Here is a 17365-nt window from a genome sequence, read left to right as displayed (position 1 = left end):
AAATATTTCTTGATGGGCATCTAGGCTGGTTCCAGATCTTGCCTAGTGTGAGCAGCGCTGCAATAAACACGGATGTGTAAGCACCCCTGTGGTACAGTAGCTGGTAATGTTTTGGGTACATGGTCAGCAGTGGTCTAACAGGGTCGTAAGGTAGCTCTGTTTCCACTTTCTAAGGAGACACTGATTCCCAGAGTGCTGCAAGCCTTTGAAACCAACTCTGTGATGTTGAACTTGGTCCTCAATGCAAGCAGTAGCATATTTGTTAGGTGTGGGTCATAAACCCTCATTTCCTACCACCAGGCTTCTGAGGGAGCCTTCTGTCTGTTCATGACTGGGTGAGCTGGGAGATAAAACACTTTATGATGGACAAACAAAATCAACCTAATTATGAAGAGAGTATGGGTTGTTTCCAGAAGTAAAGAGCACCCTATCTTCATGTTCTGCCTGCTTTACAGGCATACACATTACAGGTACAGATTTGGACTGGGTCCTGCAGACAGGAAAGACCATGCCTGTGATGTTAGGATCCTTGCGCATTTCTTAGAATATTAATTAGATTAAGCTGAAAGCCAGGGTACCTTTTACTCCAATTAGAAAAAGGAAAAAAAGTGTTAGCAGCAGGTAAGTTACGGTATTGACAAAAGATAAAAATCCAACAAACATGCTTTGAACAAAAGTCCAGTAGATGGCAGTGTTGACCAACTTTTGTTAAACAGTGACTTCCTGAAGATGCTGATTAGAGTTGGTTGAATAAATATCTTTTCAATTTCAGGATGACAGTTGTGTGTGGTTTGATTATGGGTCGTGCTATATATAGTAAAATAATAAAAATCACAAAGGAACAACAACAATAAAAGCCCAGCAGAGCAGCGTCACAAGGAAGGAGTAGCCAGTGACTTTGCGCTCCAGAGGCTTTGTTGCTTTGTTCCTTCACACATTCATAGGCCCAAGCAGGAACTCAAGTATGGTTGTATTTGGACATAGGGACTTAGGGAGATAAAACTGCATGAGGTCTGGGGGTTGGGGTCCTAATCAGCCAGGGCTAGGGCTCTTGTAAGACGAGGAAGAAGGGTTGGGGTGCAGCTCAGAGACGAGAAGGTCCTTAGCTTGGCAAGAGAGGGATCTGGTGTTACCACCAAAAGAAGAAAAAGAGGAGGAAGAAAGAAAGGAAGGATGGAAGGAAGAGGAAGGAAGGGGCGGAAGAAACTCTGTCTCACAGAGTGGGGGCGGAGAGGCGAGTAGATTGTCACGGAAGGGCACTACAAGAGAGTCACTGTCTATCTGCACATAATCATATGTACCTGTGATCAGGAGTCTGAGCTAAGAAGATCCCGAGTTTGAGGCCATTGTGAGCAACATAGTAAGAGCCATATATGTAAATAAATAAATGAAATATAAAGTAAAAAAAAAAATGTGAAAAGAACAGAGTTGCCTTCAAGCCAGACAGAATGACCGCACCAGGAGCCAGCCCTGGAAGCGCTGGAGCTTGGACTTGCAGCCTCGAGAACTGTGAGAGAACAAAGGTCGGAGCTTCAAGCTGCCGGGTCTCGGTCTCGGGTTCCCCAGCAGAATGGCGCAGTATTGGCTCTGCAGCCTGTCTCGGGAGCTCCTGGGCAGGAATTAGTGCTCCTGTCATACCAGTATGTGCACAAGGTCACGTGGGCAATGAGTGGCTTGAGTTGAATTTAGTGAAGACTGGGGGACACTCTGATTACAAGGCCCCTTTGGTTTTCTACCTCCCCCCGCCCCGCCCCCCCACTGACTTCCTGCCTATGGTCTACTTCCTGTCTTCATGCCGAAGATCGGCTTCATTTGGAGTCACAACAGCTATGGACACAGCCATTCCATCCTCTCACAGGAAGTCTGGCTTCTAAGAGTCATGCTCAGTGATTTTCCTCTTCCCTCTTGGCCCCACCCTTCTTGGGGGTGCCTAGCAGATGTCCTTCATCTCCCTAACTGGGAGAACCCATGGCTCTGTCCTGAGTCTGTTCCCTCTTCATCTGTGACCACACCCAGGCAACCTCAACTAGAGAATTAGTTAATTTTTGTGTCCCTGTGACCAAAATACCTGACGGAGCCAATTCAAGGGAGAAAAGGTTGACCTGGGTTCCTGGTTTCTAAGGAGTAAGGTCCTTCGTAACAGGGTAGCCAATCCTTGGCGCAAGAGCTGCCCTGGGGACAATTCATAAGGTCACATTCCAGGAAGCAGAGAGGAAAAAAGGAAGGAGTGGGTATCATCCTCAAGGCCCTCCCCTAGAAAATTCCATCAGCTAGACACCACAGCCTGATGAAGAAGTTGTTCAAAACATGAGCCTATCTGTGGAGCATGTTTCAGAGTCAACCCGCACTGATGAGGCACACCTTTAGGTGTGTCTGGGAGAGTATTTCCAAAGCAGACTGAATTCCGGAGGGAAACTCACCCTGAACGTTGGTGGCACCATCCCATGTGTTGGGGAACCAGACGGAATAAAAAGAAGCCAGATTGCCACCCACATTCCCCTTTCTCTGCTTCCTGATCTGCAGGTGTGAGGGAACAGCCCCTCACAGCCTCATTCCTGCACCCCATCACCACACACACACACACACACACACACACACACACACACACACACACACACACAGCCTCCTGGTGGAATTCTCCAAAGGAAAAAACCCTCAATTGCTTCTATCAGGTATTTGGTCACAGCCACGAGAAAAGCAGCTGCAGCAGCAAGTACCAAAGGATGCTACCAAGAGCAACAGCCAACCCACTGTAGGAACAGGAAAGTGGGACAGAGTTCTAACTTGCTGGTGGTGTTTACAATTGCTGTGAAGGTAAGGTGGGCAAATTCTCATGGTTTTCCAGGTTTACGTGATCATGGTTGAAATAAGTGTACTTTTTATATGACTTTTGTACTTGGTTGTTTTTTTTTTTTTTTCTTTCTTTTTTTTTTCAAAACAGGATTTCTGTGTGTAGCCCTGGCTGTCCTGGAACTCGATCTGTAGACCGGGCTGGCCTCAAACTCTGAGAGACCTGCCTGCCTCTGCCTCCTGAGTGCTGGGATTAAAGCAGTGCATCACCACCGCCTGGCAACTTTTGTACATTTAAATATGCAACTGCAACATGATTATTTACATAAATGATGAATAACACTGTAACGCTAATTGTGCTTTTTCAAATAACATAATTTTTAAATTAAAAAATAACATAAACAATTCTACAGATTATTATACAGAATTCATTCAGGGCTGATATAATTCAGTGTCCCTTAAGGACACACCTAATTTTTACATTTGACATTCCTGGATATTCTTGGCCTGTTTTCATATGGTTCTCTTCACAGAAGATAATGAGTCAATGAGGTAGCTTTTACCTTATTTCTGTACCAGAGAGAAGTCACTTGGATTTTACAGAGTGAGACATGAACCATATATAAATAATGGCAAATCTAAATGGGACTGATGCTCCTGTGTTCTGACTTGTTCCCTGGGAAAGCGACAAAGACATTGCCTGGTTTCTTCCAGTCTCCCAGCTGTGGTTTCTCAGTTAGTTGTATGTTTCGACTAGACCATCATTTCTAGTCTGAGTTGCTGGGGGACTTGAGGAGCTTGTACATCTGGAGAAGACTCAGGAATCACTAGGACTGACAACTTGCATTCCTGCTTGGGAAATGAGACTCCAGGACAAGAGGGAACTTGCCCAGGACAGCCAGTCAGCTTGTGGGTAGCTGACGTTAGAATCGGGCTCCTCTGACTGCAGTTGCCTGATGCTAGGGAAAACACTGCTAAGTATGAACACAGGGAGGTTTGGAATTTAGGAATCATGGCCAGAGTGGCAGAATTGTGAGAATGGAGAACAGGACCCAAACAGATCCAGTACCTTGCTTCCCCATCAGATTGAACTGTGACCCTCAGAATGACTTCATGACTGTCATCCCACACATTCTTGACACCAGATATCTCCAATTATTATCGATAACATGTAGATGAATTACTAAAAGGTCTTATTAATAAAAACAAACCAGGAGCCAGGTATTGGGGCGAACGCTGAAAGATCAGAGAAACAGAACAAGCCACATCCAACCTCACCTTGCCAACTTCTCAGCTGATCTTGTTTCCTCAGATTGGAAGCCTCTGAGTAAATAAAATATCAGCACAATAACACTGTTCATCAAATGCCACTGATGAAAGACGTCAAATAACATGTCTGTTATTTAGATGAGGACACGCGGACATTTTCTATTCTGTAAACCTGTTTTCCATTCAGCTAAATGTTAGGCTACCTGGAAATGGAGAAAGTAAAAGTCTAGCTGGTTTAATCTGAAATGTTTTGTTTCCTGCCTTTGGGGCTGGGATTTTTTAACTCTTAAAGTTTAGGCTGCTAATCAGTAATAGCTCTCTCAGCTAGGAGCACAGGTTTAAGTCTGGATGTATGCGCATCTGATTTGCATTGCAAGATCTACATCTTGCTGATGAGCTCAGACAGTCTGGAAATGTAAGAATGTCAACAACTAGACTCAGGTTTCTGTATGCAACTGAGGGTGTGATCTCTCGGTACCTTGCCTTGTCAGGCACAGTAGGCTAATATCTGCTCTGTCTGCTACTGATGCAAGATAAATGAAGAAGGCTTCTTAAATATGACCATGATTTGGAATCCTATAATCAGAGACATATCATTCACTAATTGACGTTGATGAATTAGTGAATGATGAATTTGGTTTCTCTCCTGACTATGGAGCTCATTTTGGAGCGGCTGGCCAGCCAGCGAATTTCAGGTACTTACAACCACAAAGAACAAAGACCCTGTCTCAAACAGGGTAGAACCTGAGGACCCACAACCGAGGTCCTCCTTTCAGGTCCACATTTGCACTGTGTGCCCCCACTCCAACACACGTACACAAGCAAGCATAAGGAGAGTGGAAGGGGCTAAAGACAGAAAAGATTAGATTTGAATGAAGGAGCTCCAAACACATCAATGATTAAAGTTAAGTGTTAAGATCAATCAGAAAGAGCTGATATGCCAGTAAAAATTTAATGACTTGTGGATTCAAGCCAAATGGTAATTCAGCTCTTATCACCAATAACACACAGAATCTGGGCATGGTGGCTCTCACCAACACACACACTCAGGAGGCTGAGGCAAGAGGACTACAGGGATTGGGTCAGACTGGGCTATTTAGCAAGACCCTACCACAGGGGGAAAAACTTACAATAGCCGGGTGGTGGTGGCACACATCTTTAATCCCAGCACTGCAGAGGCAGAGGCAGGCGGATCTCTGTGAGTTCAAGGCCAACCTGGTGTACAGAGCGAGATCCAGGACAGGCTCCAAAGCTACACAGAGAAACCTTGTCTCGAAAAAAAAAGACCAAAACCGACAACAACAAAACTGTAATAATAACAATAATAATTAATAATAATCACATAGAAAAAGATGGAAGTTCAAATAACTTTAAGACTTGTACATATTGGGTGGAGACAGAGCTCAGTTGATAAAATGCTTGTCTAGAATGCATGGAATAGTGAGTTCAGTCCCTGGCACCACATAAACCAGACGGGGTGGCAGGTGCTGGTCTAAATCAGATGCAGTGTGGCATATCTGTAAGCAGCACTTAAAATGTGGAACCTGGAGATGAGGAGCTCAAGGTCAGCCTCAACCTCACAGCCAGTGTGAGACCTGCCTGAGTCACATGAGACTTTGCCTCCTCTCCATCCTCTCTTCCCCAAATTTGTACATAACCTGATTTATGATCCAGCCTGCATATGCTTAGAGTTTTCTAAAGCTGTCAAATTCTAAATCAATTGAGTTTGAATCATTGCAGGTGCCTCTGGCCTTAGTAATTGTTTTTCTATTTAAGGATTTATTTTATTATTTTAATTATGTAAATGGAGGGCTCTGTGTGACACCTGAATGCTGGTGCCTGCTGAGGCCAGAAGCATTGAATCCCCAGGAGGTGGAGGTAGGAGCAGTTAGGAGGCACCTGACATGGGGGCTGGCATCCAAACTCAGGTCCTCTGCAAGAGCAGTGTGCACTCTTAATCAGCTAGCCGCCCCTCCAGACAGGGATATGAACCAGGAAGTGTGTGATTTGGGGCCGGGGGGGGGGGGGGGGCAGGAGTGGGTAAAGATGCTTACTTCCATGCCTGGTGACCTGAGTTCAATCTCTGGAACTCACATGGTGGGAAGAGAGAACAAATTCCACAAAGTTGTCCTCTGACCTCCACATGTGCTGTGCCACAGATGGCCACATCTCCGCAGAGTGTGGAGTTCCAAGGACAGGTTTCTGGGTGTGTTCTCTTCCACCATGTGGCTCCCAGGGATTGAACTCCTGTTGCGGGTTTTGGCTGCAAGTGCCTTTATCCAAAGAGTCATCTCTGCTTGCCCAAATGTGTGACTCAAGTCAAGATTCATCCCTTTGGGCAAAGGAGAGTCCCGTCCTTTCTTTAGACACTTGGTTGCCTGATAACAAAGCAGACCCTGGGAGGAAGGGGAGAGGCAGCATCTTCCTGACCCCCCTGGAACCACAGAAGGTCAGTTTCATTTTGAAGGCACAGTGGGACAGAGCACAATGGCTGGCCATTACAGAAACAAATTCTTTCTTGTCAGAGCTATCCAGACACTGAAGCAGGTTTTCCAAGATGACAGAGAGCCGAGGTCATGGATTCCAATGACGAAACAGGAAACTCATTCACAAGCTTTTGGCTCACTGACCTCTAAGTTGATGGCTTGCTAGAAACGGGTAACTGGGTTTTCCCAAAGTCTCTTTTTTATTAACCTCCAGGAGAAGAACTGAATCTAAGAGCTAGGTAGGACCTCAGAAAAGATGTGCCACCAGTTGCTCCTGGTTTCAAGTTTGAAGAGCTTGGGACATAGGGATTGAGCAATGACAAGATTGTCCCAGAAGTCAGTGGCAAAGGTCAGACCCTCCTTCCTCATTTCCATATCCTTTCTGGGCTTGTTCTTTCTGTGATCTTTAACTCCTTATAAGGATTCTCTGCCTGTGCTTCTGGGGACCTAAACTGTGGACTGGTTCCCAGCAAAGCCCCACATGAATAGGATTTAGATTTAACTGTCAGTTTTCTAAAGGGACACACGAGGGCAGCAAAGGTTTAGAAAAAATGTCTGGTTCGTTGGCCAACACAATCGGAAAATGCTTAGGATTGTCGGGGTTTTGTCTTGGGTTTGTTTATTTGATACCCCTCCGATTGTTTGTTACTTGTATGCTTCAATAAGGGATTGGGGCCATCAGAAGAAGTGTCCTTCACCATAGTTCAATCTGTTTCTAAATGTACTTCTGCTAAGCTAAGAAACGGTGAAAAGCACTCCTTAGAAGTTGGAAGTGTGGGCTGGTAAACGGGATTAGCTGGAGAGGGTGATTGCTACCAAGTCTGATGACCTGAGTTCAGTCCCAGGGACCCACAAGGTAGGAGGAGAGAATAGACTTCTGTGAGTTGTCCTCTGGCCTTTACAAACGTGCACATGTACACAACAAACAAACAAAAAACAAAGAAATGTTAAGCTACAGGCTGGAAGTTTGTTTCCTTTTGAATGCTAATTTTGAGTCACATCCTTACAGAAATTGTGAGGTTTGCTGTGAGGTGGAGATTAAGAATCAAGAAACTAGGGGTTGGGGATTTAGCTCAGTGGCAGAGCGCTTGCCTAGCAAGCAGTAGGCCCTGGATTCGGTCTTCAGTTCCTGGGGGAGAGGGGGGGCAGACAAGAAACTGCTGGGGAGGTGGTGGTGTATGCCTTTAATCCCAGCACTGATGATGGGGGCAGAGGCAGGAGACCTCTGTGAGTCTGAGGCCAGCTTGGTCTACAATGAGTTCCAGGACAGCCAGGGCTATACAGAGAAACCCTGTCTGGAACCCCTCCCCCCACCAAAAAAAGAAAAAAAGAATCATGAAACTTGGTGGAGATTTCTTTTTGCTGCTATACCAACACATTTTGATTGTATGGATTTTTTTTCCTCCTTTGGTAGATATATATTTTTAAAGTTCTTTCTTATGCAATGATTTCATTTTTATTATCTTTTCTTATCTATCCCTAATAAGTCCCAATCAAAGCATGACTGTTGAATTTTCAACTGCCTTTCTACTCTTCCCTGTTGATTCCGAAGGGCAGAACAATGGTCTGACACAGTGGCAGGTTCCTGTAGCTCTAGCTACTCAGAAGACTAAGATAGAAAGAAGTATTGCTTGCAGGCAAGGCGGTGAGGGTGGGGAATGGGACTGGAAGGACCGGAGGGGCTGGTGCGGGACATACTGAGAACACTGGGACTTTAGAATCACAAAACATGAGTTCTTTTTTAAAGAACTCGTCTTTTAAAAGCATTTACTTATTCATCTATTTATTTGTGTGCGTATATGAGTCCTTTGCCTGAATGTGTGTCTGTGCTACCATTTTGGAGGCACCTAGTGCCCTTGGAGGCCAGTTGGGGGCATCAGATCCCCTGAAACTGGAGTTACAGGTGGTTGTAAGCTGCCATTTGAGTGATGGGAACAGAACCTGGTCTTCTGCGAGAGTATTAAATGTTTTTATTTTTTTGAGACAGGGTTTCTCTGTGTAGCCCTGGCTATCTGAAATTCACTCTGTAGACCAGCCTGGCCCAGAATTCAGAAATCCACCTGCCTTTGCCTCAGGAATGATAGGATTAAAGGTGTGCCCCTGGCTGCATCAAGTATTCTTAATCTCCAAGACACTGCTTCAACTCCACAGTGTCCAGACACTTGGAGGGATGTTAAAAACACAGGCAGGCACAGGCACAGGTCTGCATAATCAGGTGACATTCATATTCTCTGGTTTTCTTTTCAAAGAAGGTTGAGCTCATTGTTAGAAAGTAGTCACGAGAAGAAAGAGAGAGAGAGTGAGTGAGAGAGAGAGAGAGAGAGAGAGAGAGAGAAAAGTCAACACTGAAGTGAGCCTTGTCCAGAATCAAGGCCTCTCCATTCTGCACACCTTCCTGCCCACATTGAGCAATGGAGACATAACATCATTTTTCATTCCACCCCTCCCCCAAGTTTACAAACATTCATTAATCAAAAAAAGTATTCTAATCAGGTCTTAAATTGGAGATACACGTTGGTGCATTAACTCTTTAGGAAATGTGTGTAGAGATAGAAGGCCACTAGCCTGGGCATCTAGATCTGACTGTTTCTGTCAAAAAAAATCTACGTACCTCTGGGATCATTACACAGGGGTGAACTGGGATCAGTATATACATTTGCAGAGAGTTCAGTAAATACTTACTTAAAATTTTACAAGGAGCATTATGATAAAAACCCTAATGTGCTCAAAGTCTAATTGGGGTGGCTCTTCCTTGGGATAAAATGATGGAAAATGGACTGAGTGCTGTCTCTCTGAGCCCAGCCACTGTTTAACCTCAAACACTACAAGTCAAATTTTCCCTGTTGCATGCTGGCATCTCAACACATTGGAACTTGCCAAAGCCCTAGAATGTCCACTTCTTAGCCTCTCTTTCTAGTAGTAAAACTAAAAAGCACATATATGTGTGTTAAAAATAGTGCTGACACCCTAGGATTTTTTTTACTTATTAAATATTTGAATGGAATAGGAATACTTAAGCTGGGTATGTGTCTTTACATGCTTGTACTTAACCTGCATCTTACATAACAGTTGCTTGAATATTCTAATAATAACAGGAGACAGTTTTAAGTACATATCCTTTATTTAGTGCACATATGAGTTTCATTCGAATTTAATTTTTCAAAAAATTAAACTAGAAACTAAAAACAGCCAAGTGCTGCTGTAAAATCCTTGCTCAACTAAGTGTCACACACAACTGTGCCTTTAGAAGTTCCCCAAGCAAATGAAAACCAGTTTTTCATAATTAGAAATAAACTATTTAGGCTGAAGACCACAATTATCCTAGTATCCTATAATTTGTGTATTTTACATAGCAATTCTCAAAGTCAGAAAGTGTGTATAAATTGTCAGGTTTGTGTATTTGTTTTCAATCACTCAGGGGGATGGGTGGAGGGGGGAATCACCTTTCCCTTCTTCTAAGCACCACTCTTCAAAGGAAAATGGTGAAATTCTCACATTCCCAGCCCCGTGACGGAAATGATCTAATTAAAATGGTTACACAATTTACATTGTGAGCTTCAGTACCAGAGGGTTTATGTTAGGCAGCAGATGATGTCAGAGGGTCTGTGAAAAATCCCCCAGCCTCCTCCCACTCCAGTGGCACGTATTTGATCTGGCTTTGTTAAAATCTGAATAAAACTTACCATGTTAAAATAGAGGAAAATGTCATGTGACGTCCTCCCTAGGTGCCAGAGCAGTGTTAACTGCTGTTTTATTGGAGGTGGGCTGGAATGACTTTAAAAAACCTACAACGTACCTCCCCAGACTCTGAAAATCCAGCTATGTCTGAAACCCAGAAGTATCTGCTGGTCGTTTTGTGATAGTCCATAGTCTTATAAAGCCCAGCACACCTGCAGGCACTGAGAACTGTCTTTATAGTCACACTTTCAAAAATAAATAAGGCTCTGATATTAAGAAATTACCCAGCAAGGCTTTGGGGCCCCCTTAATCACAGTACTTGGGAGGCCGAAGCAGGCCAATCTCTGTGAGTCTACACAGGGAGTTCCATCCGGTACAGCCAGGGAGAGACCCTGCCTCCAAAAACAAAACAGCAAAAGGATAGATAAAGAAAAGGAGAAAGGAAGGAAGGAAGGAAGGAAGGAAGGAAGGAAGGAAGGAAGGAAGGAAAGAAAGAAAGAAAGAAAGAAAGAAAGAAAGAAAGAAAGAAAGAAAGAAAGAAAGAAAGAAAGAAAGAAAGAAAGAAAAGAAATTAGCTTGGTGGGTGGTGGCGCACACCTTTAATCGCGCCGGATCTCTGAGTTTGAGGACAACCTGGTCTACATAATGGAGTTCCAGGACAGCCGGGGCTACACAGAGAAACTCTGTCTAGAAAAAACAAAAACCAAACAACAACAAATTACTAGTGCTAGAGCTGGTGGCTCCCATCTGTAATTCCAGTGTGTGTGTGTCGGGGGGGGGGGGCGCGGGGGGGGCTGAGACAGGAGGACTGCAATGGGTTGGGCCAGCCTGGGCTATAGAGTGAGAGAGACCCTGTCTAGAAAAGAAAAGAAAAAAGAGAAGACAACGGGGGCGTTGGCGAGGGGGTCAACTAAAATATAGAACTTTGCTTTTAATAGCACCCGAGGTTTTCGCTGGGAGAACTTTGGGGTCCGGGGATCCCCTGAACTAGCACTATCAGTATCAGATGGACCCTTTAAGGAGACGGAAGAGGCAAAGCAAGTGCCTCCACTTTTTAAAACAAAGCCCTCCCGGGTATTTCCAGATTAGAGTAACAACTTAAAAAGTCTCAGGCCACGCCTTGCAGCCCAGTCTTCCATCAGTCATCTAAGATGAACTGAAAGCAAATGCAATCTTATTCACGCTTGTGCGAGACTCGGATTCCCCCACATCCCTTGCCGCTGCAGGAAAATAAGTGGAAGGACCTGGATAAAGGGACCCAGGACAGAGCGCTGGCGACAGCCCGGATTTTGCATGGCAGAAAGTTTTGAGGCTTCCTTCCCAGACTTCCAGGAGACTTGCTTCAATTTAGGAGACTCTCTGTCTCCACCACCCTCTAAATTCTGAATGGGAAGGAGCCAGATCGGCTCCCCGCCCCCTGGCCCGGCAGGATTTGGCGCCGCAGTGCGCAGCGGGGACCGTCCATCCCGAGGGGGCGCCCTGTGCTCGGCGCCGCCCCCAGGCTGGACTCTATAGCCACCAACCCTAGCTCCCCCCGGAGCTGGGAGGAACAGAGTTGTTGGGGCGGGGGCCTGGACGTACAGATGGCCAGAAGCCCCTGGTGTCCCCTTGGTGACGCCAGCAGGCTACGCCCACCTGTTTGCTCACGTATGGTACAATCCAGGCAAAGATACCGAAACTAGTGGACAGACTCCACCAGAGGCACGGCCGAGCCACGGAGGCACGCATCCTCTTGCAGATTAAGCTGCCGGAGGGACAAGCGCCTCCGGCCAAGAGTTGCTTGCTAGAGCCCCCAGGCTTGGAGCAGCCGCCTTAGGGTTGTTTCGTAAAACTGTGCCTGCCACTGAACCCCCAGGCGGCTGCAGGAAAAGTCATCGGAGCTCCTGCGTCCAGGAGACCAGTTTTGTACAAAAAAAAAAGAAAGAAAAGAAGGAAGGAGGGAGGGAGGGAGGGAGGGAGGGAGGGAGGGAGGGAGGGAGGGAGGGAGAAGGAAGGAAGGAAAAAAGAAGAAAAATTGTCTCAGGAGAGGGAAGGTGCGAGAGAAGGAACTGCGACAGTGGTCAGTTAGAAAAATTAGGAGACGGGATGGAACAGAAAGAAATTTCTCTCATAATTTAGGGGCCAAAAATGAAGAGTGGCTGCAGATTTTAAAAGTCATCCTCTGTGGGCACAGTGGTAAGGAGCACTTGTTACTCTTCCAAAGGACCCCAGATCAGGTGAGGGGACGGACCCTCATTGGGCTGCTCACAATATCCCTGTAACTCTAGCTCCAAGAGATCCTAAACCTTCTTCTGGCTTCTGCAGTCACCTTCACACAACACACATTAAAAAAAAAATTTTTTTAATCTTTTTTTTAAAAAAAAAAAAAAACTGCTTCACGTGTGTAGTAGCAATCTGATGGATAAGGCAAGGAAAGCAGCTGGTTAAAATACCAATTGCCAGGCCAAATTCCCACCATTTTCAGTGGAGTTACTTCAAGTGCCATCTGAGGACTTGTAGAATCCTACAAATTCCCAGTTAATAGAACTTTCCCCTGAAAAAAGCTTGCAGGTTGTTACGTTGTTTTGTTTTTCTTCTTCAGTGCTGGGAAATCAAACCCAAGGCCTCACTGCTGGGTCAGTCATGGAGTTAAATCCTCTTAAAATATCTCTGCTCCATTCCTGCTCGGAGACATTCTTATGTAACTGCATCAGAAAGCTGCTTGGGCATCAAAACTGGAGAGCTCAGCAGGTGACCTTGCTGGAGAGCAAAGCTTGAAAGCCAAGCCTTCTTAGTCATCCATTGCTCCCCAGAAAGCTTTTTAACTGGAGAGGAGGCTGGGTGACCTCACATTGGGCTTTTGAAGATCTTCCAGCCAGAATTCCACAGCCCCTGGAAAGGACACTGTCACATCGGACAGAGATCTTGCACCAGGACTCACTACCTAGCTATATGGGAGTTGTTAAGGGTGGCACCGTTTCTCCCAGGCCTGCAACAAGTGCAAATGAGACTTCTACACTGGAAATATTTCCTGCCAGATCTGGGGCAAATTTAACTCCTTTTTTCACTCTGGGCTCAGGCTAGTCTTTTAGAAGCCAACATGATCCCCATTCCCCACCCCCTACCCACCTTCCCACCCCTGTGATCTCTGAAAGGCTAGTTAGTGGCCACAGACTTTCCAGGCTGGGATGACAGAGACCGAGACTCTCCAATTCAGGTCAGTTTACATGCACAAACTCCCAAATGTGGATGCACTGTGCTTCATGGGTGCTGGCCCTTCAAGAATTCTCGATGGGGGATGGAATGGCCAGGGGTGGGGGTGGTGAGCTTGGGCGCAGTTTTGGATGTTCAGATACTAACTCAAATGTTGGTTAGAGTAAGATGTGAAAAGTGATACCAAGAACAAAAAGGCAATCTGAAGAGAAGAGCTCCTTCTCTTAACTTGTTTGTTTGTCTGCAATGGAGAAGCAGGCAGAGGCACCTGGGTGGAACCCCCAGTCACCCCAGTATGTTAGATTGGCTACACAAAGCTCCCCTCACCCTGCTTTAGACCTCGAAAGGCTTAGAAGACTCCAATTTTTCTGGGTAAAAAGAAGGATCTCTTGGGGTTTCTTAGGACACCAACCTTTCCAGTTTTGCCTTGAGATTTAGTGGGTACTGCCGGGCTCTAATTTTTTTCCCCTCCAGAAAAAAATCAGAAGAGTCACCTCAGGTTCAGGAGGCAAAATCTACTGGCACCAGTTGTGAGTTTCACGAGCACCCCGGCAGCCAAGGACACACAAAGGGACCCACCATTTCCAGTAATTCACACACACCCATGTATTTCGAAGGGCCTTCAGGGCATCCGAAGACTTGAGGAAAGTTAGCATTGGATTAGGGAACAGCGGGTGGGCTCATTCCAAAGAGCCAGGAGAGGGGATTCCACACTTGGCCAGGCCCGGTCCTAGGGGTCGGCTAAGCTCTCCCCCTTAGGCTCCAAAGCCCAGGTACTCTGGTTCTTTTTCGGCCTGACAGGAGAGGACACGGTGGGACTCGCTGTGGCCAAACGATTTATTCTACATGTCCCCTCTCACCCCACCCACAGCACCACGCGGTTCTGCAGAGTTTCGCTCCCAGGCAAGATCACTTTATGACAGGGTGTGATAAGTGGTGATTTTGTTCCTCTTTTGATGGCAGGATTGCTTTGTAAACAGAAGCACAAACTCGTTCCGATAGTGGTTCCGCACCAGTGCACCAGCAGCCCTGGCACAGCGGTCGGCCGAGGCAACCGCTGCACCTGTCGCCCAGGGCAGAGAGGGCCCGGAGGCTGGACGCGAAAGGTCTGCACCGAGTGGTGGCGCGCTCTTCCAGCCTTCGGGGCACATTCCCAGTCACGGGCCCTTCCTTCCCTCTGGTGCACACCTAGGGCCTTTTGCACAGGATGCTGTCTCTATTGGCGTCTGGGAGAGAGTCAATATAGGGCAGCCTGGACGCACTCCAAGGTCGCAAGTCCTCGTTTCAGCATCTTCTCCCTAGACACCTTTGCAAAGCGGCGTGACTTCCTTCTCCTGTGGTTTCCTGGTAATCCTCTTCTTTTGCCTTAATCCTACTGGAGAGTCCAGAGGGCTTTGGGGCCCTGGAGACATCGCTTCCAATGGAGGCCTCAGGTACAATGGGAAAACGCCACTCACACCCCCCCCCCCCACACACACTTTCTTTTCAATCTCCCTTCCTGGCTCGGACTCTAAGAACTAGTTTGCTATTCAAAGTTGAGTTGAACTTTCTCTGGCCCAAGGGCAGCCAGGAAGGTAAGCCACTGCTGGGGAAGAGGGCGTTGCTGAGGACTTGCTCATTGATTCCTGATCCCCCAAAGGGAAAAGCGAACCACACACAGGTCACCACACCAGCCACTTCAGAGTTATCCCACTCCTCAGACTTGGGTCCAGATTCGCAAGGACTTTTAAGGAACTTCAGGGGCCAGCGCTAGAAATACTGCACCAGACACAAATGGGAAGAGTCTTGGTGGCCCCGGGGTGAATGAAAATGAGGTGCAGAGAGTAATCTTAGCCGCGGATTCCTTTTGCGGTTTGGGGGCTGGTGGCGCTAAAAGAAAGAAATGGATTCCTGTGTAGCTGATACTCCAGGCCTGGCAGAGCCCCAGCTCAGCTCTACCTGCAGCTGGAGTTGTGTGCCATCTGTCACTCGATCTTCTCTGCCTTTCCCGGAGAGCGCGTTCTGGAAGCGCACAGAAAGTTTGCAATCTGGTGCTAAGTCATAAGGCCCTGTTAGTTGCGGAGCCTACGGGCTCTAGTGCTGGGCACTGCTGCTTGTCTTGGAGGGCGACCCTCAGCCTAGGTTCTGGAAGTCCGGAGGCGGCTCAGGTCCGCTCTTCCATCCTGTCCTGAGCAGTGCGGATGTTTGAGTCCCTCTGAGAAGGGCGAAGACAGATGAGAAGAGGCACAATATAGAGAGGCTGTGAGGCTGGTTAAAGTCTGGATGGACAGGATTTTGAGGAGGGGATCCTGGGAGGGGTCTAGAGGAACATTTCAGCCTTGGTGGGTCAGCGGTGAGAAAAATGGAGCTGACTTTATCTTGAGCTGAACAGATATTGGGTGCTATGAATCCAAGGTGTGTTTGGAGTGATAGGACTGAACCACTTCTTGGAGCTAGGCAGCCTCTCCATGCTCATCGAAGGTCATGTGACTTGCTAAAGGGATTTGTCTCAGCTTCCCCTCCTGAGTTCTCACCAACTACTCACTTTGAACCGAGGAAACTGAGTTTCAGATAACTTCAGAATCTTGCCCAAGACCACACAATCAACAAGTGAAAAGGGTGGGAGTGTTGTGGACTCTGAAGTTCCACTGGAAAGCCACATTCCAGGTCTTTTCTCTTTTTCCATTTTCTTTCTCCGCCCTCCAGCTTCTGACAATGGATCCCCAAGACTGTCTTTCCCAAGGTTCAGGCTCTTTAATTTCCAATTTCCCTGCCCTGTCTGAGCAGTGATTGACTTTGTACACACCACCACACCGACGGCCTTGCTTGCCTCTTCCTGCATGCATCGCCTTGCCCGCCAAAAAAAAAAAAAAAAAAAAAAAAAAAACAGGGTGGAGATGGAGCTCCTCATGCTCCACCCCGGCCTGGCACAATCCTGTTTGGTGTTTCAGGGCCGGGCCACGCACTCTGGGGGGTGAGTGATGGTTCCATTTATGTTAGGGAACGGCATGGCTGACCGGATCTGTAACTACCACTCACTCGTAAAAGAGCACAGCGCCCCCCAAGGGAACCACAAGGAGCAGCACACACTGCCTCCACATGCGTCTTGGATACATAAATACATAAATACATAATACATAAATAAACTAAAAGCAGATTTCACCACTCTTCGACAGCCTGTAAAAAACAAACAAACAAAAAACAAAATAACCACGGAGAGTTCAGTGTGGACATTCATGAGTTTAAAACACCACCTGACTGTTGTCTCTAAAACAAAATAAAGGGGAAACAACCCCAAAACTCTACCTACAGATAAACTCCAAACTTGTTGAGCAAGGTTTTAAGACGGGTCCAAGAAAGTTTCCGATCAAGTAGAAAATCGGCACTGAGATGAAAGGCCAGCAGATTAAAGGACCCCAAGGACAGCACCCCTCCCCTTGACATTCAAGTGGGGTGCACCATCTAGACCAGCCTCCCTGCTACGATGGGAAGGAGTAGTTTTGGGGTGGAGACGTCTTCTCCATTCTGCAGAGCTGACCTTTTACATATATTTGCTGACATGCCAGAGAAATGGTTTGAGACCAGTTCTTTGTTTCTCCCCAAGTCCCCGCGATGGTAGGTAGCCACAGGAAAATGACTGAGTCTGTCCCAGGTGCTCCAGGCCTGAGCTCAGTACAACCCGAGATCTCATGGTTCCCGGGGAAATGGGCTACTATAGTTCACTGTGGGAGCAGGGCGCCCACCCTCGGGCGAATCTCCTTGCCTTGTTCCTGGCCAGGTGTGATTGCTGGCCGAGATGAGCAAGATGGGAGCCCCAAATCCTGTGGCTTCTTTTAAACTCCCCTCTAATTAGAAGCAGTAGTGAAGTCACTTGAGCGATTTTATCTGTCATGGGAAAGCAAACCCCAACCCTAAACCTCAGCTGCCCAGCCCAGAGCCACCAACGCCCCACTCTCGCTTTTAAAAGTTTT

The sequence above is a fragment of the Peromyscus maniculatus genome, chromosome 5 (genome assembly GCF_049852395.1).
Source record: "Peromyscus maniculatus bairdii isolate BWxNUB_F1_BW_parent chromosome 5, HU_Pman_BW_mat_3.1, whole genome shotgun sequence".
NCBI lineage: Eukaryota > Metazoa > Chordata > Mammalia > Rodentia > Cricetidae > Peromyscus > Peromyscus maniculatus.
Note: the sequence above shows the minus strand (reverse complement) of the source record.